This window comes from Anabrus simplex, chromosome 2, assembly GCF_040414725.1.
Source record: "Anabrus simplex isolate iqAnaSimp1 chromosome 2, ASM4041472v1, whole genome shotgun sequence".
Lineage (NCBI taxonomy): Eukaryota > Metazoa > Arthropoda > Insecta > Orthoptera > Tettigoniidae > Anabrus > Anabrus simplex.
In genome coordinates, this window is record NC_090266.1 from 1152093389 (window position 1) to 1152119675 (window position 26287).

Genomic DNA, 26287 nt, shown 5'->3' on the forward strand with positions numbered 1-26287 from the left:
GGCTCGGGGACTGGGTGTTTGTGTCCATCCCCACACTCTCCTCTTCATATTCAGACAATATACCACACTACCAACCACCACAGAAACACGCAATAGTGATTACATCCCTCCATATAGGGTGGGCGTCAGGAAGGGCATCTGACCATTAAACAGGGCCAAATCCACATATGTGTTACCCAGTTTGCAACAACAACCCCACATGTGTGGGAAAAAGCGGTAGCAAAAGAAGATGATGATGCTTGTTGTTTTAAGGGGCCTAACATCGAAGGTCATCGTCTCTAGCAAAATAAGAAAGAAGAAGAAGTTCTATGTCGCATGTTTCAGAGTTAGCTCTGCCAGTAGCCTGGTCATTTTATCCCCAAAAGTCAGTACCACATACGTGGTTTACAAAGTGGTTCTGGGGTAAATGAAAATTTTTCGGTGAGTTTTTATACGTTAGGTTTTTTCAGATAATACCTTAGTGCAGTACCGGGGAACGATTACTTTTATCAAATTACGAAATCCACACGAGCGAAGATGCGGCTGACGGCTAGTATGTATATAAGTACAAACACCACATCTACACAGGTTATCAACAGATGATACTCGGGGCTGTTCCACGCCCTTTACGTGAAGCGGCAGTAGCAACAACAACAACAACAACAACAACAACAACAACAACAGATGACCAGCACTTTCCTGATCTGTTTTAACGCTTACATATAACATCCTTTTATTTCCATTCGCACTATCTCCGTCCTGAATTTCCGTCGTCATTTTCGTGTTCCATTAATGCCCTTTCCGGTTAACAGAGAGCGGACCGAAGACACTGTGGTGTCCTTGCACTTCTATTCGCTGAGACGTACCCTTGCGGTGTTGCGAAAGACCGCCAACCTTCAGTATTCGTTATATAGTATCCGACACAACACCACAGTGAACAGGTAAGTGCATCCACCTTTTCCTGCACACAGAGAGAAAGTGTTCTAGTCAAAGAGGACAATCTTCAGTGACATTCACATGGAATTAGAAAGTAGAGCCCCTTGCACGCTACTCTGTGACGATGGTGTGATAACGGAGACACATATTGTGAGGAAATTATCCTTATCATTGAGACGTATTTGGTGACGATATTATCGTGATAATTGAGACACATTCTACGACGATATTATTGTGATCATTAAGACACATTTTGTGACGAATGATAACTGAGACACATTTTGTGACGGTACTATCATGATGATTGAGATATATTTTGTGAGGATATTATTATTGACATATATTTTGTGACGATGTTATTGTGATCATTGAGACACACCTCGTGAGGATATTATCGTGATTTCTAAGACGCACTTTGTGAAGATTTTATCATAATCATTGAATATATTGTGTGATATTATCGAGATTATTAAGACACACTTTGTGAGGATATTATCGTGATCATTGAGACACATCAAGTGAGGATATTATCGTGATTATTAAGGCACACTTTTTGTGAAGATGTTATCGTGAACTCCCTGTTACCCGGATTCCGTACAAAGGAGCCGCACAAAGTGACTTGGCTTTTCGGAGTAAAGTAACGGTATACTAGGTAATAATAATAATAATAATAATAATAATAATAATAATAATAATAATGGTTTTACGTTCCATTAACTACATCTAACGGATCTCGGAGACACCGAGATGCCGGAATTTTGTCCCGCAGGAGTATTTTACGTGCCAGTAAATCTACTGACACGAGGCTGAGGACATTCAAATACCACCGGACCGAACCAGGATCGAGCCTGCCAAATTGCTGTCAGACGGTCAGCGCCTCAGCCGACTGAGCCATTCGACCCGGCGGTATACTAGGTCTCAGTCGTATAGTCAGGTAATCCTTGGCCTTCCGTTCCTAAAAAAAAACCGGGTTCGATCCTGGCTGAAATCAGTGGCATTTAAGGGTGTTTAAATACGATAGCTCCGTGACTTTGGCTTCTGGCACGTTAAAAAATTTCAGCAGGACAAAAATTCGAACACCATGACATCTCTCAAATCGATACCTATTGCAGACAACATAATCATTATTTCTTAATATCTTTACATTTATCTTTATATTTAACGTCACACTAACACGACGAATGTTTTCGGTGACAGAAGGATTATTATAATGCTGCGTAAAAACATATCACCATGATAATAGTCTGTAAGTGAACTATTTATACTGAAAACATCTCCCAGGTGTTGAATATGCGAAAGCACAGCCGTTCAGAGCCCACAGCGCAATACAACCGCAGTGCATTGCGGCACAGCAAGTTACGGTTGCTTGCTCTGTACTCGCGAGACAGTTGGGTTCGTATCTCCCGTCGGCCCATTTCATTTCCTGACAAGTGCAGAGATGCTACCTCTCTCAAGGCCACGCCCAGTTACTTTGCATTCCTAACCCGTACAATTTCAACTACACTCTCACTCAGCAGTACATGTAGCTCAACCCCTTCGGGTGTACTGGGGAAAGCAGCTACAGGAACTGACCAGCTGAACATGTCTTCGGGCACTGCAGCTACTAAGGCCTTGTGCAATAATAATAATACTAATAATAATAATAATAATAATAATAATAATAATAATAATAATAATAATAATAATGGTCCGCATCTGTTGTGTGGTGGTTAGCGTGATTAGCTGCCACCCCCGGAGGCCCGGGTTCGATTCCCGGCTCTGAAACGAAATTTGAAAAGTGGTACGAGGGCTGGAACGGGGTCCAGTCAGCCTCGGGAGGTCAACTGAGTAGAGGTGGGTTCGATTCCCACCTCAGTCATCTTCGAAGTGGTTTTCCGTAGTTTCCTACTTCTTCTCCAGGCAAATGCCCGGATGGTACCTAGTTTAAGGCCACGGATGTATCATTCCTTCTTCCTTTTCTATCCCTTCCAATCTACCCATTCCCCCGAACAAGGCGCCTGTTCAGCATGGAAGGTGAGGCCGTCTGGGCGAGGTACTCGTCCTCTTCGACCCAAAGTCTCACGCTCCGGGACACCGCCCTTGACGCGGTAGAGGTGGGATCCCTCGCTGACTCCGAGGGAAATACCTACCCTGGAGGGTAAACGGATTAAGCAAGAAAGAAAGAATAATAAATAATAATGCCGGGCTGAGTGGCTCAGACGGTTGAGGAGCTGGCCTTTTGACCCCAACTTGGCAGGTTCGATCCTGGCTCGGTCCGGTGGTATTTGAAGGTGCTCAAAAACATCAGGCTCGTGTCGGTAGATTTACTAGCACGTAAAAGAAACCTTGCGGGACTAAATTCTGGCACATCATCGTCTCCGAAAACCGTAAAATTAGTTAGAGGGACGTAAAGCCGATGACATTAATATTAGAGGCACATTGTGTGAGGATGTTTTCCTGATCATTGAGACACATATTGTGACAATATTATCGTGATTACGGAGACAGATATTGTGACGATGCTATGCTGATTATTGAGACGCATATTGTGATGATGTTATCGGAGGTTGCTAGGCCTACTTCAGTTAGAGAAGCGATGTTCAATAACAATAGATATATAAAAGTGATGTAATGTAGCAAAAGAAGCTACAGCATAGTATATCTTTACAAATGGCTGCATACATTTCAAAAAAACATAATCATTTCACTCAGTCAGAAAATACATAATAGATGAGTCCGACTCCTTGGCGCTGAGGCCTTCAGTTCAGAGGGTTCCGGGTTCGATTCCCGCCTGGGTCGGGGATTTTAATCTCGTCTGATTAATTCTCCTGACTCGAGGACTGTGTATTTGTGTTCATCTCAACAGTGTCCTCTTAATAGTCAGACAATAAACCACACTACCAATCACCAGAGAAACACGCAATCGTGATTACATCCCTCCACATAGGGTTGACGACAGGAAGGGCATCCAGTCGTGAAACAGTGCCGGATCCATATGTTCGCCATAGTTCGCACACGTGACCCCATAAGTGTGGGGTAAACGTTGGCTGGAGAAGGAGAAGAAGAAGAATATACATATTTTTGAGCCAAACACAAGATTTTTATTACTACAAACCCACGGATACACTTTATCTTAATTTATCCGTCTACTCAGCCGTTATCTTTCTTTCTTAATCTGTTTACCCTCCAGGGTTTGTTTTCCCTCTGACTCAGGGAGGGGTCCTACCTCTACCGCCTCAAGGGCAGTGTCCTGGAGCGTGAGACTTTGGGTCGGGGATTACAACTGAGGAGAACCAGTACCTCGCCCAGGTGGCCTCACCTGCAATGCTGAACAGGGGCCTTGTGGGGGATGGAAATATTGGAAAAGATAGACAAGCAAGAGGGAAGGAAGATGCCGTGGCCTCAAGCTAGGTACCATCCCAGCATTTCCCTCGAGGAGAAGTGGGAAACCACGAACAACGACTTCGAGGATGGCCGAGGCGCGAATCGAACCCCCCTCTACTCAGTTGATCTCCTGAGGCTGAGTGGATCCCGTTCCAGCCCTCGTACCGCTTTTCAAATTTCGTGGCAGAGCTGGGAATCGAACCCAGGCCTCTGGGGATGGCAGCTAATCACGCTAACGACTGCACCACAGAGGCGGACATGCCATTCTCTTCCTGGGTAATTTGTTCAGAGCATACTTTTTCTTGTAATTTCATTGCCATGTAAGACTATTTACTGACAAACACTGAAAACACAGTTGGGAAGTAACTGAGTAAAAGTGATCGAATTACTTGTAACGATTCCATTCTTAGTATTTTTTACTCGTACTCTTCACTTTTTACAAAATATAATGTTTTTCTTGGTATTTACTTCTTAGTCCGCTAAAATTGTAGTTACTGCCGTGGAAAAAAAAAGTATAGACTCCCGAGTTAATATGTTAATAAAACGGTTATCCTCTGTCTCACATAGAAACACGCTACACCAAAATTTAGCTTATTTTATTCTACGTTTAATTAATGAAAAAACACCAGTACTTTTTTTTGTTCAACCTGCGTTCAAATTTTAACTGGGTACGACAAAAATATCTACTCCACATAATGGAACGAAGAATGAAATAAGCTAAATTTTGGTGTGGCTTGTTTCTGTGTGGGACAAAGGACAAACTTAAACGTATACTTTGTGTGTTTATAATTCCGGCGTTGTCTGAGGCCCGGGGGGCCTTGCTCAGCCAAGGCTCCAGTAGACGTAGTTGGCCTTGGCTGAGCGCGGCTTACGAAATTTCGGGTGTTGTCAAATTATGAGTTCGAAGAACGAGCACATTAAGTAAGTTGTCTTAACAAAACAAAAGAAAGAAGAAAAGGTGCTTGGATTAATTGTCGCAGTTAGTTCACCACGCAAATTCATGTTTATTGCAAAATAAAGTTATTCAATGTAGTGACCTCTGGAAGTTACAACCTTTTCCCGCTGTTCGGGTAACAAATAGAATCCGTGGTAAATGAATGCAGGTTGTTTTGAAGTGATCCATTTCTCAAACCGTTTTCAGATAACCGCTCAGAAAGGCCTTGTAGTGGCGACCGAAACAATGGTAATCTGACGGAGAAAGTCCGAAAAATGGACTGGTGGGGTAAGACATCCCATTCAAATGCCTCCAAGAATTCCTTTAGGGCATTACCTTGAAGAAGGATAACCTTGTCATGTATGTGGCCATTTATTTTTTAAAAGTTTATTTGGCTTTAGATCCTTGACAGACCAAACTGCCATAGACTATGGATATCACAAAATGCATTTGTTATACCGTACTTTTACATTTCAATACAATTCAATTAAACAAATGTGAACATATAAAAAATTTTACTTTTCCTTCTTAATCTGTTTACCCTCCAGGGTCGTTTTTCCCTCGGACTCAGCGAGGGATCCCACCTCTACCGCCTCAAGGACTCTGGGTCGGGGGTACAACTGGGGAGGATGACCAGTACCTCGCCCAAGCGGCCTCACCTGCTATGCTGAACAGGGGTTTTGCGGGTGGATGGGAAGGGATAGACAAGGAATAGGGAAGGAAGCGGCCGTGGCCTTAAGTTAGGTTTCATCCCGGCATTTGCCTGGAGGAGAAGTAGGAAACCACGGAAAACCACTTCCAGGATGACTGAGGTGAGAATCGAACCCACCTCTAGTCAGTTGACCTCGGGAAGTGGTGTAGTGGGTAGTGTGATTAGCTGCCACCCTTGGAGGCCCGGGTTCGATTCCCGGCTCTGCCACGAAATTTCAAAAGTGGTACGAGGGCTGGAACGGGGTCCACTCAGCCTTGGGAAGTCAACTGAGTAGAGGTGGGTTCGATTCCCACCTCAGCCATCCCGGAAGTGGTTTTCCGTGGTTTCCCACTTCTCCTCCAGGCAAATGCCGGGATGGTACCTAACTTAAGGCCACGTCCGCTTCCTTCCCTCTTCTTTGTCTATCCCTTCCAATCTTCCCATACCCCACCAAGGCCCCAGTTCAGCACAGCAGGTGAGGCCGCCTGGGCGAGGTACTGGTCATTCTCCCCAGTTGTATCCCCGAACCAATGTCTCACGCCCCAGGACACTGCCATTGAGGCGGTAGAGGTGGGATCCCTCGCTGAGTCCGAGGGAAAAACCAACCCTGGAGGGTAAACAGATTAAGAAGAAGAAGTAATTGGGTGATTGCTGACTACAATGAGGGTTGTTGTGGACTAGACGAAAGAGTGGTTGTATGGGTGGCTAAATATATAGAAAACGGAACTCAGAGAATTAGAGTAGGTGAAGTACCCTATTATCTGATCTTGTAATGATTAAGAGGAGGTCCCGCAGAACAGTATTATTGGATCTTCATGTTTTATTTTCTATATGTATAAATGATATCAGTAAAGAACTGCAATCACTGTTTGCGATGGTTTTGTACTTAGTAAATGAGTTGCAGGATTGTGAGCGACTGCAGGGGGACCCAGACAGTGTTGTGAGGTGGACAGCAGACAATGGTATGAATGTACACTGACTGACAGAGCAAATGCAACACCAAGAAGGAGTGGTCAGAACTTTATGCCAATTGCAGGGTAGACTGACGTCACTGAGGTATGCTCATGATGTGAAATGCGCCGCTGTGCTGCGCACGTAGCGAACGATAAATGGGACACCGCGTTGGCGAATGGCCCACTTCGTACCGTGATTTCTCAGCCGACAGTCATTGTAGAACGTGTTGTCGTGTGCCACAGGACACGTGTATAGCTAAGAATGCCAGGCCGCCGTCAACGGAGGCATTTCCAGCAGACAGACGACTTTACGAGGGGTATGGTGATCGGGCTGAGAAGGGCAGGTTGGTCGCTTCGTCAAATTGCAGCCGTTACCCATAGGGATGTGTCCACGGTGCAGCGCCTGTGGCGAAGATGGTTGGCGCAGGGAAATGTGGCACGTGCGAGGGGTCCAGGCGCAGCCCGAGTGACGTCAGCACGCGAGGATCGGCGCATCCGCCGCCAAGCGGTGGCAGCTCCGCACGCCACGTCAACCGCCATTCTTCAGCATGTGCAAGACACCCTGGCTGTTCCAATATCGACCAGAACAATTTCCCGTCGATTGGTTGAAGGAGGCCTGCACTCCCGGCGTCCGCTCAGAAGACTACCATTGACTCCACAGCATAGACGTGCACGCCTGGCATGGTGCCGGGCTAGAGCGACTTGGATGAGGGAATGGCGGAACGTCGTGTTCTCCGATGAGTCACGCTTCTGTTCTGTCAGTGATAGTCACCGCAGACGAGTGTGGCTTCGGCGTGGAGAAAGGTCAAATCCGGCAGTAACTGTGGAGCGCCCTACCGCTAGACAACGCGGCATCATGGTTTGGGGCGCTATTGCGTATGATTCCACGTCACCTCTAGTGCGTATTCAAGGCACGTTAAATGCCCACCGCTACGTGCAGCATGTGCTGCGGCCGGTGGCACTCCCGTACCTTCAGGGGCTGCCCAATGCTTGTTTCGGCAGGATAATGCCCGCCCACACACTGCTCGCATCTCCCAACAGGCTCTACGAGGTGTACAGATGCTTCCGTGGCCAGCGTACTCTCCGGATCTCTCACCAATCGAACACGTGTGGGATCTCATTGGACGCCGTTTGCAAACTCTGCCCCAGCCTCGTACGGACGACCAACTGTGGCAAATGGTTGACAGAGAATGAAGAACCATCCCTCAGGACACCATCCGCACTCTTATTGACTCTGTACCTCGACGTGTTTCTGCGTGCATCGCCGCTCGCGGTGGTCCTACATCCTACTGAGTCGATGCCGTGCGCATTGTGTAACCTGCATATCGGTTTGAAATAAACATCAATTATTCGTCCGTGCCGTCTCTGGTTTTTCCCCAACTTTCATCCCTTTCGAACCACTCCTTCTTGGTGTTGCATTTGCTCTGTCAGTCAGTGTAAATGTGATCAAAAGTCAAGTTGTAAGTTTCACCAAGGGGAAAATTCTTTTCAGTTTTAGTTGTTGTGTTGATGGTCTGATAGTTCGTCACGGGGAACACTGTATGTTCGAGTTACAATTTGTTTTACGTCGCACCGACACAGATAGGTCTTATGGCTACGATGGGATAGGAAAGGCCTAGGAGTGGGAAGGAAGCAGCCGTGGCCTTAATTAAGGTAGAGCATACAGGAGAAGAGGGCGACAACGGATGAGGTGGATTGATGACATCAAGGAAGCCACGGCTCTCAATTTAGAAAGACTTCGGAAAATAGTATACGACAGGAAAAAATCGCGCACTTTGGTCTATGGGGTCACGGAGAGTCGAAAGCGACTAAACGACTAACAACAACAACAACAACAACAATACTGTGAAAATGGGATAACACGGAAAACCATCTTCAGGGCTGCCGACAGTGGGGCTCGAACCCACTATCCTCCCGGATGCAAGCTCACAGCTGCGCGCCCCTAACCGCACGGCCAACTCACCCGATACTGTAAGTTTTTAGGTGTTAATATAAAGAAAGATCTCCATTGGGGTAATCGTATTAATGAGGTTTTTAAGAAAGGTTACAGACCTCTTCACATGGTTATGACAGTATTTAGGGGATGTAGTAAGGATGTAAAGTATAGGGCATATAAGTCTCTGGTAGGACCAGTCTATAGGACCCCTAGCAGGACTATTTAATACGGGAACTTTAAAAGATCCAAAGGAAAGCAGCACGATTTGTTCTGGGTGATTTCCGACAAAGGATAGACTAGTGTTACGAAAATGCAAACTTTCGGCTGGGAAGACTTGGAAGTACGGAGACGAGATTCTCGACTAAGTGGAACGTTTCGAGCTGTCAGTCGAGATATAGTGTGGAGTGATATTAGTAGACGAATAAGTTCGAGCGGAGCTTTTGAAAGTAGGAAAGATAACGTTGGAATTCAAGAGGACAAGTTGGGGCAAATATTCATTTATAGGACGAGGAGTAAGGGAATGGAATGTTCGATAAATTTCCATGTTTTTTGAAAACGTTAAAGAAAAATCTCGGTAAACAACTGATAGGGAATCTGCCTCCTGGGCGATAGCCCTAAATGCAGATCAGTGGTGATTGATGATAATTTTATATACAGTATGGAGTGTTCACTAAATTGATATGATAAAGGTGACTTCTGGAACCTCCGTATTCGAATCGCATTCGAGTGATTGCCGAGACGAATCGTCGTTGTGCGAACCAGCACTCGTCTTGAGCCGTTGCGCGCAAACGTTGAGCGTGTCTGTCCCCCGGAGCTTTTAGAGCTCTTGGTTTCTTCCTCTTCTTTGTCCACTGATTACAGGCTCTTTTTGTATATAGTTGTAGTTTAATCCCTGAAGCCGGCCCCGCGGTGTAGGGGTAGCGTGTCTGCCTCTTACCCGGTGGCCCCGGGTTCGATTCCAGGCCAAGTCAGGGATATTCACCTGCATCAGTCCGCCTCCGTAGCGTAACGGTTAGTGTTATTAGCTGCCGTCCTCGGGGGCCCGGGTTCGATTACCGGTACTGCCAGAAATTTAAGAATGGCAGGAGGGCTGGTATGTGGTTGAAATGGTACATGCAGCTCACCTCCTATGGGGGTGTGCCTAAAAAGAGCTGCACCACCTCAGGATGAGGACACGAGTTTACTTTACCTGCATCTGAGGACTGGTTCGAGGTCCACTCAGCCTACGTGATTACAGTTGAGGAGCTATCTGACGGCGAGACAGCGGTCCCGGTCTAGAAAGACAAGAATAACGGCCGAGATGATTCGTCGTGCTGACCACACGACACCTCGTAATCTGCGGGCCTTCGGGCTGAGCAGCGGTCGCCTGGTAGGCCAGGGCCCTTCGGGGCTGTTGTGCCATGGGGTTTGGTTTGGGTTTGGGGCTATAGTGTAGGTTTTGTTTGTTTGTTATAATTTTGTAGAAGTAGCGTTTTTTATTGTTGTGTCCGATTCGTTAGCTGAATGGTCAGCGTACTGGCCTTCGGTTCAGAGGATCCTGGGTTCGATTCCCGCCCGTGTCGGGGATTTTAATCGCTTCTGATTAATTCTTCTGGCTCGGGGACTGGGTGTTTGTGTCCATTCCAACACTCTCCTCTTCATATTCACACAACATACCACACTACCAACCACCACTGAAACACGCAATAGTGATTACATCCCTCCACATAGGGTTGGCGTCAGGAAGGGCATCCGGTCGTAAAACATGACCAAAACCACATGTGCGACGCAGTTCGCACCCGCAACCCAACAGGTGTGGGAAAAAGCGGGAGGAAAAGAAGGAGAAGCGTATTTTATTGTTGTATAATTGTTGTGTAATATATTTTAATTTATTTCAATTGAAGCTAATTTCTGTAATTTCTCGTGTATTTAAACTGGCATGAAAAAGTCTTCATTTTTCGGAGAATACATATTAAGGGCTCTTACTGAAGGAATATGGCAGTATAATGTTGTGTTAAAGTAATACATTTCCTTTGGCCTGTATGCTATTAAGTGAGTAAATGAGTAGGCGACAACCTTCCGAAGCACAACGTTTGGCTAGGACGTCAGCCTTTTCATTGCCAAAAATTCTATGTCCGTTGACCCAAAGAAACGCTACGGTGCAACCTGAAGAGTAGATGTTAAAAGCGCGCTCCGCGATGTCACACAAGTAACCATGCATTTGGAGATTCCGCTGAAGATTTTGTAATTTCTTCATAACACTTTAGGAGTCCGTAATGATGAGAGCGGAATCGAATCGCTTGTTTTGACAAAAACAATGTGCAGCACATAAAGCTAAATTTCCGCTGTTTAAATGGGGGTTTCGGGCGTTAGTTTGAAGATACCACTTTCTCCCGTTTGTTGGCAGTAGTATGCATATCCCACCGATCATCGAATTTGGAAACATCCTTGAAGATACAGTATAAGTACCATTGAAGCAAAATGTTGACCTCGACAGAGAGCGCAAGAGACTGCCGTGGCATTGACACAGTTTTCTCTTAAGAGTGGACCCGCACACCTATTACATCGGGCTACTCTCGTCTTACATTGTCCTTGACGATGGCCCAAGCGTAAACACGTGTCACGCTACCTATCGGAGCAATATACAGTTCCACAGAGCCACAATTCTCATCGGTGCCGGGAAGTCCCGGTACCAGTGAGTGATTTTAGCCCATCGACCCAAATTGGGCCTTGAGTGCTATTTCTTCATAAGGTACTAGCTAGGAACTGCATTTTTGTTGGTTGGTTGTGGACCTTGAAATTTTTAAATCACGCTGACCATGGTATTGTCTGCACCCCTCTAAGGGGTGGGGTTTAGGCTAGGATGTCCTTAGGTCTTCGGTATCGAAGACCCACGGTATCATAATTTCCTATATTCCTGATCAGCGGATTTTTGCTCTCAATGAACGCGTCATAAAATTTCGCGGCAGTGTTGCGAATCCTGCTATGAATGGTTGGGAGTTGCTACCGTTCATGCAGGTCGTCATTTGATTCATACCACTGGGCACCTGTCATTCGGCGCAGCGCACGGTTTTGTACGCGCTGTACCTTTAACAGGTGCGTCTTAGCTGCTGTGCCCCAGATAGGGCTGGCATACTCTAGTATTGGTCTGATAGTCGATTTGTAGAGCAGGAGTCGGTTTTCTATAGTTAGCCCTTTGTCGGCTCTAATCATCGGTAGTAATTTTGATAGGCGCACATTTGCCTGCGCAGTGATATTTGAAATGTGACTTCCGAACGTTAATCCTCTGTCTAGGGTGACACCTAGATACTTAGTTTGCTTGATCCACCTGATGGGTTGGTCGAAAAACATCAGGGGGTCGGGGGTGGGGGTGGGGGGGAAGCGTTTAGTAAATAGCGTGGCGCTACTCTTGTCAACATTAATTTTAACTCTCCACTTCTCTAGCCATGGCTCGAGAGTGGAGAGCGCATCTTGGAGGTAATCTTTTAGCTTAGGTGTCTGCCACGAGATAGAGGATATCGCCGTATCGTCCGCGTATAAGTGTAATTGCGCGTGCGTTGGTTTTGGCATGTCTGACATGAAAAGGTTGAAAATTGTCGGCGAGATCACACTACCCTGTGGTACCCCAGCCTCTATAGGCCGCGGGTCCGACAGGGCTGTGCCAACCTGCACCTGGAATTTTCTGTCATCTAGGTAGCTCGTTAGTAACTGTAGTACGTAGGGCGGGAAACCTAAGGTCTTTCGTTTAAAAACGAGTCCTTGGTGCCAAACCTTGTCGAACGCACGCGCAATATCGAGAAAACAGACTCCTGTGTGTCTACGGTAATTGTACATCTTAGTAATTGTCTCAGTGAGACGGATCAACTGGTGGCAGGTGGAATGGCCCTGTCGGAAGCCGAACTGTTCGTCGTTCATCACTTTAAGGTCGTCAATAATTACATTTAACCGGGTAAGGAAAAGGGTCTCAAAAAGTTTGGAAATGATACTGAGAAGGGATATCGGGCGGTAGTTCTGTGGCAACGTCTTGTCTTTTAAGGGTTTTGGGATCATAATTACTTTCGCTATTTTCCAGCAGGCCGGGAAATGGCCAAACCGGAAAATAGCGTTAAAAAGTTTAGTTAGACATGTCAGTGCCTTTCTCGGGAGATTTTTAAGAAAGGACGCTGACACGCTGTCAAGCCCAGGCGATTTCCTGTTCTTCAGTCGTTTAATAGCGGCGAACAGTTCGGACGGCGAAATGAATTTAAAGTCTGGGGGGAGGTTAGTCTCGTCAGTCTCGTGTAGTTCGTTTTCGACGAATTCTACGAAATTTTCGTCGCAAGGCTCGTCGTTGGGGGTACACGCCCTCTCGAACGTGTCCGCCAGGGCTTCGGCCTTCTCTTTGTCTGAAAATGCCATTCCATTCCTACCGTGGAGGGTGGGTATGCCAGTCCTATTATTAGTAAATTTACGAGCCAGCCTGTGGAGGGAGTTGTCAGCCACGCTTAGGCCCGCCAACCTAGACCGCCAGGCAGCCTGCCTGTGGTTCTTAATCAAGATTTGGAGGTTACGCTTGCACCTATTCCACTTACGCTTCAAGTACGGGTCCCTGGTTTCGCGCCATAGCCTTCGAACTCTGTTCTTAATTTTGATCTGGGCGAGTATCTCAGAAGGGAGCGTGTCCTTCTTTCGTTGGACAACGCTCGGTCCCACGGCGGCAGATTCTGCGGCTCTAACGATAGCAGATGAAATCTGCTCCGCTAGGCGATCAATGTCGAACGGGCTTTTTACACTGGGATTGCCATTAATTTCAGAGGAGAGAGCTGTACAGAAATCGGTCCAATTGATTTTCCTGTTATAGATGGGAATATGGGTGGGGGTAAATTCGGGCGAGGAATCTATTGTCATGAGGACAGGTTTATGATCGGAGTCGAAGAGGTCCTGGGTTCGGAGGTCAAGGTATTGGTTGATTCTGCTAGAAATGGCAATATCCAGTGTATCTGGCCTCACGTTCGCAGCGTGAGAGAAGAAGGTGGGGCGGTCAGGGCCGTGCGTAGTGAGGTGTCTCCTGTCACAGTGGCGGGCAAGCTGTCTACCTCTAGTTGTGGTTGTGCGGCTGTTCCAGCGGGGGTTTTTTGCGTTAAAATCCCCCGCTAGCACAGTCGGCACACTCGGGTCTATAATACGGTCCAGGTCAGCTGGGTCGAAGGTGGCTCCGGGGGCGATATAACACGCCGATAGGTTGAGAGGTCCTCTGTGCGTAGTAACCTGGATAGTGGTGGCTTCTAGAGATGATAGGTTATCAGGGGTAGGTACCCTGTGGTGGGTGAGACCCACCTTGATATAGACAGCCGTACCGCCCCTCTCGCGGTCAATACGGTCGTCCCTGTACAATCTGTAGTTATTGACGTGGCACGCCTTGCCAGGTTTGAGCCATGTCTCTCCGACTAGTACGATATCAATATTTTCTTCTGCCAGGTATTCAGAAAATTCCAGGTGGTCTCTCTGTATGCCCTCGGCATTCCAGTAGAGGACTCTCAACTGTTTCGGACGTGTTTGATTAATTTTGCTCGCCATTTTCGAAGAATGAGAGGGCGGCATTCATGATTACTTCGAGCTTCTGTGCGGGGGTGGGGGCCTGAGCGACTTTCTGTAGAGTCTCCCTGAGGACCTTCAGTATCCCTCTAAGGGAGGGGTCTCTAAAGAGCCTCATGAGCTCCACTAGATCAGACGCTTGGGTGGGGGGGGCTTGGGGGGGTACCTGAGATGGGGGGGTGGTGTGTGGGGGAGTGAGCGCCGGGAAATCAGCGCTTGAAAGTGCGGGTGAGGGGGCGGGGGTGGCAGTTGGTTGGGGCTCAGCTGAGTAGTTTGGGTTGGCCGCCAGGGCGAAGGAAACATTTTCCCTAAGCTTAGCGGGACGTGCGGGGGTGGGTCCAGTGGCGCCTTTCTTGGAGGAGGGGAGGCGGTTTTGCTGCTGTTGAAGCAGTCGTAGATAGTAGGAGCAGCCCCGGTAATTAGCCGTGTGTTGCTCCTGACAGTTCGCACAGCGTGGCTTCTGGGTCTTATCTCCCCTTCTGGGACAGTCCTGCGTGCTGTGCGCCTCGCCACATATTACGCACTTCTCAGTGCAGTAGCAACCTCCGGAAGTGTGGCCGTATTTCTGGCACCGGAAGCACTGGATAGGGCCTTCCGGGCTGACGTACCTCTCGATTTTAACTGCTATATCTAGCAGGGTGTTCACTTGGAATATATTGTTTTCCTCGGAGGCGCCACCTGTAAATGTGACGAGGAATATCGGGAGCTTACGTCTTGAGCGGGTGGAGGTCAATTGCGCCACGGTCGCCACTTCGAAGCCCTGGGCTTCCAGCTCTGTGCGGATTACCTCAGGGTCTTGAGTGACGTGGAGACCGCGGACGACAACCTTCCTGTATCGCTTGGCTAATAGGGGGCGGGTGTGGAACTGCCCATTGAAATGAAGAATTAGTTGCTTCAACGTCGCAAAGTCCTCGGGGGTGGTGGTCTAGACCCTGACTCCGTCGAACAGTACTTTCATCTTGTACTCAATCTGATTGTCACGGAGCATGGCGATGAGATCGTTAATATTATTAACGTTCCGGATGTAGACCGGAGGGATTTTGATGCGGGGCCTGGTGGTTTGCTCCTGTACCCCGTCCCGGCTGGTAGCGGGGGGAGGAGGGGGGGGGCGTCTGAGCCGACTGAGTTTGAGAAGTGGCTCTTTCAGAAGTTGATTCGGTCTGTACATTTTGCCGCTTTGGCTTGGGGGGCAGATGTCTTAGTAGGAGGTGGTTCTGTAGCATTTTCAGGAATAGTATGAAAAATGTGATATTGGTTCTTGAGAACTAGTTGTCTAGCTGCTGTTTCCAGCTGACGGGGGCCGTGCTTACGGCGCTGTTGTCTTCCGCTAGCAGAACGGAAACCCTCTCCGTCCCCGGAGGCGGGGGGGGGTTCGTCTTCGGACGAAAAGTCGGGGGCTGAGGACGCAGAAGTGTCCAATTCGTCATGGGTGGTAGGAGGGCGCTCGTCGTCGGTGTTGTGTAACGACGCTGGGGACGACGCTGGGGACGGCGTCGGGGACTTTGGGGAATCGAAATTCATCACGAATACTGAGCTGGGAGGGGTGCTCCCTCCAGGACTGGCATTACTAGGCGCTGAAGTGGCCTGTTCCGTCTTTGATCCATGGCTGGCTTTAGCGGCCGCCATTTTGCCTTGTCGCGTTAGTATAGAGAACTGTGGGGGAGGCACAGAGTCTTCCTTGATCTGAACTGGGGGTCTCGGCATGTTGGCGCCGGAGTAGTAATAATAATAATAATAATGTAAAAATTATAAATATCCTAATGAGGATGTGTAGTAATAAGAATAATTATTACGGTCCTCCTGCCGAAGCAGGAGGGGGGGGGGTCCTAAAAAGAGGCCACGCAGTCAGTGGTACGTTTATATTGTACCAACAGAAATGCAGTCGAATTACGTAGAACGTGTGGAGCGAGAACTGGGGGGGATGTCAAACACCCGTAGGTGGACGGAGAGATGTAACCTTGTTGGTACTGTCGTGTCAGGGCAAGTTTTTTTTTCAAGTGGTTAGAGCCACAGACAAGCCACGAGCAGTAGTTCACCAAGGTTACGGACTGTAGTTTATGTTGGCCGCCGGGGCGACGAAAATCGGGTACCTACGACTAGGCCTGAGGCCCGTACTGAGACGCTAATTCGCTCACCTAAGGGGCCCATTCACAGTCGAGCCGGTTGGCGAGCCCGTCCATGTATAAAATCCACACCCCGAACCCGACTGGCTCGACGGTGACCATACACTGGCGAACCCGTTGGCGGACCAGTCCGCCAGTCTGTATTGAAAATAGTACGTGCATTGCCTAGTTTTTGTTATAGAGAAAGTGGGTTCGAATCCCACTGTCGGCAGCCCTGAAGATGGTTTTCCCTTGGTTTTCCATTTTCACACGAGGCAAATGCTGGGACTGTACCTTAATTAAGGCCACGGCCGCTTCCTTCCAACTCCTAGGCCTTTCCTATCCCATCGTCGCCATAAGACCTATCTGTGTCGGTGCGACGTAAAACCACTAGCAAAAAAAAAGTTTTTGTTATGGCCCAACGAAAACAGCCCAAAGTGGCTGTAGCTGTTGCAGAATTTGTGCAATGATGAAGTAAAGAAGAAGAAACGTGAATGAATGAAGGAATGGTTGAGAGATAAACTAGGATTTTCACACGTTAGCCTATTAAGAACTCTGTGCGTACAAGAACCTGCAGATTATAAGAACTTTCTGCGTATGGATAGCGACAGTTTTTGCGAAAAATTGTTGGAGTTGATTCGGCCAAACATAGAGAAACAGGAGAAACACATGAGAGATGCCATCTGTGCTGAAGAGAGGTTAATTGTAACATTGTGATTTTTTAATTTTTTTTTTTTTTTTTTTTTTTTTTTTTTGCTAGTTGCTTTACGTCGCACCGACACAGATAGGTCTTATGGGGACGGTGGGACGGGGAAGGGCTGGGAGTGGGAAGGAAGCGGCCGTGGCCTTAATTAAGGTACAGCCTCAGCATTTGCCTGGTGTGAAAGTGGGAAACCACGGAAAACCATCTTCAGGGCTGCCGACAGTGGGGTTCGAACCTACTATCTCCCGAATACTGGATACTGGCCGCACTTAAGCGACTGCAGCTATCGAGCTCGGTCATTGCGATTTCTAGCGACAGGGAAACGTTATGAAGACCTGAAATTTAGCAGTGTAATATCTCCTCAGCTACTTGGAAAAATCATTCCTGAGACGTGTTGGGCAACCTTCGATACGTTGCAGTCGGAATATTTGTACGTAAGTGGGCCTACACAATTTTGATTGTTATGTATTATAAGATAGTTTTTATAAAACAAACGTAATATTCTTCTGAAAGTGATTAGTTTGGGAAATGTTATTTCACTACTACTTATGACATACAGAAAATTCAACTACTGTAGTAATGTATGATACATAGCCTACTTACAGTATTAACAAGTTAAGTGCAGAGGCGCGAGAGTCATATATGTCATAGCACAATGGTCTATAGGCTAATAATATTCGTACGAGAGTATCGGGAGACCATGTATTCTTCTTCTTCTATTACTATTATTACTATTATTATTGTTGTTGTTATTGTTATTATTATTAGCGTTCGAATGTCGCACTAACACATGGAAGGCATTGCGTGACGCAAGGATGGGAAAGCTCCAGGACTCGCCCGGTACATTTCAATAAATTCTTCCCGGAACTGCTTATTCTTCTCAAAAATTATTGTTAGTTGAGGTAGGCCTAATTAGAGACCAAATTAAGCTACAGACGAAACCAAAGTGAGCCGGTCAGGTAGTGGCCATACACACACTGACGGGTTGGCGAACCGGTCGGGTTCGCTGGTTTAGCAATCGAACCGCCAACACGGACCCAACCTCGAGCCCAACCCTCAACAACCCCCCATACACCTTCGAGCCGGTCAGTGCGACCAAGGTCACGAACGGGCTCGCCAACCCGCTCGACTGTGAATGGGCCCCTTTCTGAGTACGGGGAGCAGCAGAAAACACAGCAGGAGAAGTCCAGTCGGGCCGGTGAGAGCAGAATTCCAGGAAGCGCTCCTCAGGCAGCGCCCCACAGGCAGCCCGTGACAAAGTAGTTGACCTTGTCCGGTTGTCCCTCGTCACTACAGGGCGATCGCGGGCACGTGGCAGGGTAAGCACAGACCAGACAAATGCTCACAAGGTAGGCTGTCACACAATTAAATGTGAAAACAGCCCAAGACAATAGCTCGTTACTACCCCGTATCACGCTGAAGTGAGCACGGAATAGCAGGAGTGTCTGTGCAACCCAGCAACGTAGCACAACTCTTTCGCCAACAATCTTCTTTCTTCTTACGACGGAGCGAACAAGCGGCTGACCCGGACGGCTCTCCCAAGCGGAATCAATGATGAATGGTGACAGTTCCACATTCCCTGGCGAAACGTATGGGCACCTATCTCCGGAGAGATAGGTGGTAAGTGGGCTACCGATACCGGTGCGCTTTAGCGCTCCTCTGTCGGTCGTTATTTAAGATAGGTGAATTTTGCGATTTGGATGCAGTGACGAAGAATTGATTTAGGTTAATGTGTTAATTAATGGGTTAATAGTTACTTTTGCGAATGTTTAATATGTTGCGGTCACCCATCCAGTGAGTGACCACGCCCGATGTTGCTTAACTGTGTAAGTTAATTTTGCGAATTTAATATATAATTTTGCGAGTTTAGAATAATTAAAGTAAGGTAATTTGCGTTAATTGTTAGTTTTGCGGTAATTTCCAGTGAAATAAACTTAATTCTCCCGGATTTGGTGACACAGGTATTTAATTTTAATACGTCATATGGCTGGGATAAGCCGCGCCCGGTTTGCTTTCGGAATTGCAAGGGCTATGACGTATATATTTCACTAATTTATCCGAGATAAATTTAGTAGCAGATGTTATGTAATTTGGTGAAAGCATCGTTATTGGCAGCATATGTATGTGCACCGCCTCGTCTCCTGCGACCAGTGCTTCATCTTGTGCTAAGAAGGTTTGCGGTGTTATGGCCAATATTGGCGCAAAAGGAAGTGGGGACTAGGTTCTTCTTGGAGGATGGGGATTGTATCTTGGTGAAGTGGTGATTGATACTTGGTTGGGGGTTACAGGGACCTCAGCTACTCAATCCACTGAGGGAGCCCTGTAGTGGGTTAACTTGGCTATTGAGGAGGGTAATGAGGAGTTGTAGTAGGGTGTTTTGAGCTTGGTTATTGAGAGGTGGGATGGGTGCGTTAGAACTTGGCTGGCGGTTAGAGTTGGGATTCTTTCTGAGCAAGTTATTCTGTTGTGCCTTGGTTTTTGCTATAACTGCCTTTTTAAAGTAGGGGCATCCAGGGAACGAGGCCGCGTGTCCGCCCTGGCAGTTGGCGCACTTCGCCTGGTGCTTAGGAACCTTGCATTCGGTGTGGCGGTGGGGGCCGCCGCACCTATTACAGCGGGTTGAGTTACGACAGCTTGCAGCGTGGTGGTTTAATTTAAGGCAGTTATAGCAGAGGATTGTTAGGGAAGGGTGGGGCGCTGGCTGATTTCTTCTTGACGTAGCTGGCTGAGAATTGTTGCGAGCTGGAGTTTCCTGCTTTTTTGGCTGAGTTTCTTCTTGTGGTGGTTGTTCGGTTTGAGTAGGAGTGGTATTGGGTTGACATATTGCTTGGGTTGATTTATGGATGTGTGGTACGGGAGGTAGTGGTGGCGGAGTAGGAATGGTTTGTGACTGTGCGTCCTGGTTGTTGGGGATGGTTTGGAGTGAGAAGTCTGAAGTAGAGGGGGTAGTTTGCACTGTAAAGCTGGAGGTTTTTGGGGTTGCTTGAATTGCCTTTGTTTTTCTTTTCGGTTTCGGAGTCTGAAAGTTGACTTGTTGTAGGAAGTCGACTGTTGAGGTGGTGGCTTGGATGGCTTTGTGGTTATTCGTGGAGACTATTGATTTGCTGGTAGGTTGGGGTGGGTGGGTTTGGGTTTGTTGATCGACGGTCTCGCGTTCGATGGCGACACGTTGGTTGGATGTCCGGTGCACAGGGTTTATAATGATAGGGGTGGGGATGTTTGTTTTTTCCAACTGTCTAAGGATGGTTCTGACTGATGTATTTCTGATGGGGGTAAGCAGCATTAGGTTATTGTGGGTCTCTTCTATGACAGCGATATGGTCATCGAAGAGGGGGGCTAATGAAGAAAGGATGGTGCGGCGGGTCATGGGTACTGGATCTGGCTTATTAAGATTAAATATTAGTACTTGGCATTTAGCGGAAATTGGGAATGAAGAATTGTTGCGGGCGAAAAAGTAGGGTGCTGTATAGTCGAAGTTGTCTTCTTGTTCTTCTTCTGTGGAGCTGTCTTCCTCGGTGTCGTCATCTTGCTCTGTATGAGGCTGGGGGGTGAGGGGTTGGTTGCTAGGGTTAGGGGATGACTGAATTAGTTGTTGGGTTGTCTGTTGACAATATGCCATAGTGGCATAAAGCTGGTTAAGTCGCTCAGAAAGGTCCATGGTTAGGTAAGGTGAAGCACTGGTATGGTCAAACTCGGTAGGAGGACCGGCGTCTTGGTTGTGCTCACTTAGTGGGTACGGTCGAGCCAGGTATAGTTTGGACGGATCTCACCGAGACAAGGCTCGAACCAATACTGCACTAAGGGCCTGACAAATTGCTCGTGTGCCCGCACAAGGCAGGCTGGACGTCCGCTCTGGGTTGAGGATCGCCGGGTGACTGGTGGCGACCGCCAGACTGTATGCGAGACCACGTGACCCCCCGAAGGGGGGTCGCGTGGTTTTTGTTTTAATCTTTTTGGGATCGCCGACCTTTCTGGGTCCTTTGTCCCATGCCAACTGGTTGGTGAGTTGCTTGTTTCAACTTGCTGTCCTCGTTCTTCCGTTGGTTCTTCTCTGCAGTTTTCGACTATGCCATCTTGTGGCATTGTAATTTCAGCCCTATCTTCCAGTATTTCAAGAGGGTAGGGCAGGTTCGATTTGGGATTTATTATATACAGTATTTAGGGGAAAAAGGTTTGGACGTGGGAGATGGTGGCTTTATGTTGCAGTGGTGAGGAGAGTTAGGAGGCATTTAAGTAGCTCTATGGCAGGTGTGTTGAGTTGCGGTGGGAGGTTGTAGGCGGGAGGTGGTGGGATCTTTAGGCTGAGTAGTGGTGGTTGTTGCGGTTGGGTGGCAGGTTGCTGGTGACGTAAGTGCTTATTTGCAATATGCTGTGCCTTGAGTGCCTTTTTTAGGAAGGGACACCCAGGATAGGATGCGGCATGGTTGCCCTTGCAGTTTGCGCATATGGCCTCCTTTTTAGGGACTGGGCAGGTGGAGTGATGATGGTGATCTCCACACCTATTACAGCGAACCTCGTTAGTACAGGTGGCAGCAGTGTGGTGCAGTTGGAGACAATTATAACACATGATTATACTAGAAGGCTTATGGCGGGGTGAGGTCCTCTTCAGAGTGGGGGTGGCAATGTTTAAGGTTGCAGGAGGGGGTGCCTCCGGTTCTATGGCAGGTGTGATTGGAGAATTTACAGTGCTTTCCGGATCAGGAGGGGGTGCCTCCGGTTCTATGGCAGGTGTGATTGGAGAATTTACAGTGCTTTCCGGATCAGTCTGGACATGCGTGGTAGCTGAAGAGTGGGAAATTTCAGGGTCAGTCTGGACGTGTGTGGTGGCTGAAGGGTTAGTGATTTTAGGGTCGGTTTGAGAGCAGGTGTCCACAAGGGACGGAGGGGAATCGGTTTGAACGCCACAGTCCCAGACAGGAGGGTCTTCTATTGTGGTTTCTTCTTCTTCTTCTTCTTCGTTGTCTGCGTCTTCTTCTTCTTCAACTATTGGAGCTTTATCTTCAGGTTTGTGGTCAGGATGTGAATCAAGTGGGTGCAGAACCAATGGCTTGGGGACGTCCTTTAGCGAGAGAAGGATGTCTAAGATGAGGGTGAGATATTCCGGGAGTGGGGTGATCATTAGAATATGGTTGTCAGTCTCTTCTATTCCGGCTGTGTGGGTTTCAATGATATGCTTGATTGCGCCAAGGATTGTGATTCGATTCTGGGGCACATTTCCAATGACGTAAAGGGGGATGACAATTATCTTGATTTCAGGGGGAGGAGGGCTTGGAAGCTGCTTGCTATGATAGAAGAAAGGTTGTTCAAAAAAGTCTTCCTCGTCAAACGAAGGATTGTAGCTTGACTGGGGCTCTGGAATGGGAGAGAGAGCTGGGGACGGAAGTCTGTAAGAGGGCTGCGAGGCGGGGCTGCGATTAGGGGTAGAACGGGCGCGGGACGTGTTGCTCCTAGTTTGATAATTTCTAGGAGGGTCTGGAACAGGGGTCCAGCTACTCGATCCACCGGACTTGTTCCTGGGTCGTGGCTTGTTAGGCATGGCGGGATTTTTCTTGGCTGGGATTTATTGGTTGAAGGCTGGGAGAGGTAAGGATGAAATACTGGAACGGTCAAACGCAGTAGCGGACCGGGCTGGGTATTCAACTTGTTGCCTGTGTCGTGTCAGGCTAGTTTTTTGTACGTGGATTACGCCACAGGACACCAAGCTGTAAAGACAAATAAGCTCTGTGGCCACTAAAGTGACCGTTTACTGCAGTTGTCTTCTTAGCTGGGCGCAGCTAGCGAGCGCTAGCGGCGATGCTGACGACTAGGCGGGCTACTCCTTGGCTGTACAGGGCTAGCGAGTACTAGCGGCGGTGAGCTGGATGTCTAGGTATCCAACACCAGGCGTCGGGGCTGGTCTCTCCGATGTGCTCTCTAGCGTGGCTGCACGGCGAGTGAGTGAGTGTTGTGGTGGCGACCGCAGCACGTCCCGATTGACTGTATCAAACAAGTCGGACCGCGCTGGAAATTCCAAGATGGCGGCTGTCAGGGGGAGCTTGGAGAGTCTCTTGGCGGCAGCTAGCTGGCTTCCGGCGGGGTGCTGGCTCGCTGTGTGCTCGGCGCTTCTGTTCTGCCCTGTGATTGGCTGGGGAGTCAGTGCGGGAGCTTGCTGATCTTGGCGCAAGGAGAGCAGGCTCGTGCAGGGTGCTTGCTCGGCTATTGCTTGGCTCTCTCTTGGTGTGCTCGTTGTGAGCGCTTGGCAGAGAGTTCTGTGTTGTGTTGTGTGTTGTGAATGTGTTGTGTGTTGACAGTTCCACAGCTTTTTTTTTCTTTCTTCGGGGGGGCCCCCGAAGCCCGCTCCCCCCGCGTGACCATCGACTCAATCTACATGGCCTCCGACATGCTATTATTTCTAAGAAGAAGAAAGAGATAGCAGGGAGGAGTGGGAGGTGATACAAGGAGTATCTGCCGGTTTCCGAGTCAGACTCGCTACCACGGCAAGAGTTTGTGTTAGGTATATGGTGTTGAAGTATGGTATTGAAGGGTCAGGGAAAAACCACATAGGCAGAAAGAAGAAAGAGCCTACATGTAAAACCTGACATCTTGTGATAGCACATGCAAGGATGTGGGCTGGATAAAGTCCAGAGGTTGTGTTAGTTAGGAATAGGTGTCATGCAATCATAACCATTTCCTTGCAATTTTTGTTATTATGGGGATCAGTCCTTCTTGTCACTGTCGGGTCGGCTCGGGTCTGCTAGCGTCTGGGCTTTTGGGCCACAGGTTCGTCCCATTGTCCAGCAGCCAGCAGTCCCTGGTGCCAAGTCTCCTTTTGGAGAGGGGGGAATTAGAGCCAAGCCTTGCATGCAAGGGGCTATCTTCTTCCTCCTGTCGATGTCACTCTATGCGGTGTTGTTTGAACACACTTGTCACTGCAGATCTAAAACTAAGGTTATTAGTAACATATGTATGTACAAGTTCTCATTGGAGTGCCGGCTGTTTGCCTGTTCTCATGTCCAGCGTTCAACCTATATAGGAGTGAGATAACTTATTAGACAGATAGATAATAGTGCTGTTTATAGGGCGCGGGCTGGTGTTCCGCTCCCATGTCTCTGTAGGGGGGCGGGGGTGGATTGATACGTCCTTGGCCGTCTGGCTGCGTTGCCGTCGTCTTCTTAGGTTGTACTTTTTGTCAATCTTCCTCGCCTGGTCCCTGGGTCTAGGACAGCTGAAACATATTTACATAGGCGTCTGCAGTGTGTGGGTTAATGTGGTATATAGGTGTCAGCTTGGCGGGAGTGGGTTGGCTATCGGCCCCTCGCCCACCCAACCCTGTGGCTGAACAGAATGTGCTTCGGTGTAGGATACTTTTTGTACAGATCAACGTCGTAACGTCCGATCCCGCTTATTAACGGGTTGATCTTATTACTCCATGACTTTCTGTACATGTTTAGTGTCTGTTTACGTATTTGGTGCCTTATTGAGCTGACTTTCGCAATACTGCGTAGTTGGCGTATTGGCGTGTCGAAAGGGAGTCTGGTCTCTGCTCGTAGGCATTTATTTTGTATTAATTCCAGCTTATCCAGGTTCGTCATTGCAGTGAACCCCCACGCTGGGGCTGCGTACATGATTATTGGTCTGATTAGGGCCTTATACATGTTTATGGCTACTTCCGTGTTAATACTGGACTTTTTGTTCAGTATAGGATATAGCTGGTTAAGTCGTATGTGTGCTTTTCTTTGAATATCATTGATGTGGTGTAGCATGGTGAGCTTTCTGTCTAGGACTACTCCTAGGTATTTGACTTTGTCATGCCACGCTATATCTTCGTTGAAAAGCTTTAGCGCTTTTATGTTGACTGGTTTGCGTGTGAGTCTGTTCTTCTTAGTGAACAGCACTGCTTGGCACTTGTCAACATTGACCTTGATGCGCCATTTCGTTAGCCAACGCTCGAGAGTTCTTAGTGCTACTTGTAGCCTCTTTCGAGCGCACGCTAGCTGTGGATGTTGAACTGTGATAGCGGTGTCATCAGCGTAGAGGTGTGTGGTAGTGAGTTCGGTAGTAGGCATGTCGTTTGTATACAGGACGAAGAGGATTGGGCCGATAAGGGACCCTTGGGCTACGCCCGCTCTAATCCTGCGTGTACTTGACAGCGTGTTATGTACGTCTACTTTGAACTCTCGGCCCTCCAGATAAGATTTAATAAGTCTTATATAGCCTGGGTGGAATTCGTGGTCTATTAGTTTCGCTAGTAGGCCTTCGTGCCAGACTTGGTCAAATGCTTTCTGGATATCAAGGAAAACCGTTCCTGTGTCTCTTCGTTTGTTGAGACCTATGGTGGCTTGTTCTATGAATCGAGTGAGCAGTTGTGGGGCAGAATGTGCGTTCCTAAAGCCAAACTGCTCGTTGCGAATTATACCTTTTTCCTTGATATGCCCTATTAACCTTTTCAGTAGTATTTTCTCGAATACTTTACTGAGGGCGTCCAGAAGGCTGATGGGCCTGTAGTTGTTGGGGTCTGACTTGTCTTTGCCTGGTTTTCCAAATACGAGGATCCTAGCCCTTTTCCATTGTTCAGGGTAATATTGGAGTCTGAACATTGCATTGAAGATGCTGGTAAGTAGTGTTAGGGCTTTGAGAGGTAATTTCTTAATTATTATATTCTGGATCTCGTCTGGGCCTGGCGCCTTCTTGGAGTTAAGATGACCTATAATCCACTTAATTTCGTGTATATTTGTCCTCTTAACCTCCGGCTTAGGTGCGTTTTCAAGGAATTCTGTTACCTTTGCCTCAGTTTGCCTGATGAAGGCTGGGTCAGATGGTATTTCGTTTGGAGTGAAAGCCGCCTCTATGGAGTCCGCTATGATTTCGGCTTTGTCACGGTTCTCGTATACTGGGCCGTTAGGTCCCTTGATGGTGGGGATGCTGTGTGTTTCTCGCGTGAAGTGTCTCGCTAGGTTCCACACTGGCCTGGTGTTGGTGTCGAAAAGTTTGAGGTGGTTATTCCACTTTTCCGACCTGTATTCCAGTAGTTGAGTTTGAATTTCCGTGTTTAGTTCGTTTTTCATCTCGCGGTCTTCGTCTCTGTGATGTCGAGCCCAGTTACGCCTGTGGCTGTTGCGCCTGCGTATTAACTCTTTTATGTGCGCTGGAATCTCGAA

At 48.0% G+C, this 26287-nt stretch overlaps 1 protein-coding gene across 4 annotated transcripts in view; it reads left to right on the forward strand.

Moving 5' to 3' along the window:
• LOC136864755 (retinol dehydrogenase 11) overlaps nt 1–26287 on the forward strand; it is a 391683-nt gene that overhangs the window by 109195 nt on the left and 256201 nt on the right. Inside the window, exon 1 of one of the 4 annotated variants that reach the window (XM_067142113.2) lies at nt 868–920. The exons of the other annotated variants lie outside the window; for them this stretch is intronic. The gene's annotated coding sequence lies outside the window, so the exon portion shown is untranslated. Of the gene's footprint in view, nt 1–867; nt 921–26287 lie in introns of those variants that run through there. 4 annotated transcript variants of the gene reach the window in all.